Raw genomic sequence first — 1,170 nt, forward strand, 5'->3', positions numbered from 1 at the left:
CAGATATTGTTTTGTGGAAAGTGGCCATGAGTCAGGAGAACTGCAGGGTGCAGAGTATAGTGTACTATGTGAATATTATGATCTGCTCGAGTCAAATCTTGATATTGGAATAGACTTAATAGGTAAGAAGGCAGAAATGTTTTCTTACTGAAGCAAAACTTGTTATGACTGATATGAAAACACTAAAGTGTGGTTTTATTTTTATGTTTATTTTTGCAGTATACTTAAGATCAACACCGGAAACAGTACACAGCAGGATGTTAGAGCGAGGTCGGTCGGAAGAAGCAGGTGTTCCGTTGGAGTATCTCAAACAGGTATTTAGGAGTGATTTAATTAAAATGGTTCACACTGATTTCATTTATTCTGCTGTTGTTGCTCCTTTTTCGTTTTCATTTGGATATCTTAAAGATGAAAATGTAGTTTGGTACAATTATAACTGTGAGTAATACACTTAATACCATTTAATCCTGTTCCTATTTGTGTTAGTAAAATTTAAATATGCATGGAGTGATATGGTATATTTGGCAGATAAGTATGATTAAAGGTTACCTGCTTGTTCACCTCTAAAATGTTTAAAAAATTACATATACATATGCATATTCTAAATCCTACTCTAAGCAACCTCTTAACTTTCTTTTCAAAAGATTCACAACTACTACGAGAATTGGTTACTAGAGCACAAACCTCGTGCACCCCCGGCCCCAGTACTCATAATTGATGCTGACAAGGACTTGGAAAAGGTTAAGGAGGAGTATAGACAAAAGAAAGCAGTTATTATGGGTGAAAAACCTTTGTAATGAAGGCTGTGAATCTACATTTCATGCTTGTGTTTTTTTTTATGATATATAGATTGTGAAGTATTTTCTTTGAGCTTACCATCCATCTTGCTGGTAAAAGTAGTGTAGTTTAACTACCATTTAATATCTAAAATAGTTAAGTGTTCATAGCATTTAAGATTTTAAACATGTTTCAAAAGAGGCAGCTTTACTGCCTTATATATAAGCTTCCATTGGCATTCAGGTCCATTTTTTGTATTATAATAGTAGTTCCAATTGGTTTCTTTTGAACAAGCAATGAGGTAACCTTTTAATGTCACCATGATAGATATATCTACCTCAGTGTAAGGATTGTTTTCACCACATGCATTTACTCAGCAAACCATAATGATTT

General features: G+C 33.7%; 1 pseudogene; it reads left to right on the forward strand.

Annotated features, from left to right (window-relative positions):
* The window catches only part of LOC119589407, a 6,025-nt pseudogene extending 5,204 nt beyond the window's left edge, over window positions 1–821 (forward strand).
* Window positions 822–1,170: the final 349 nt, after the last annotated feature.

Source organism: Penaeus monodon, chromosome 25, assembly GCF_015228065.2.
Source record: "Penaeus monodon isolate SGIC_2016 chromosome 25, NSTDA_Pmon_1, whole genome shotgun sequence".
NCBI lineage: Eukaryota > Metazoa > Arthropoda > Malacostraca > Decapoda > Penaeidae > Penaeus > Penaeus monodon.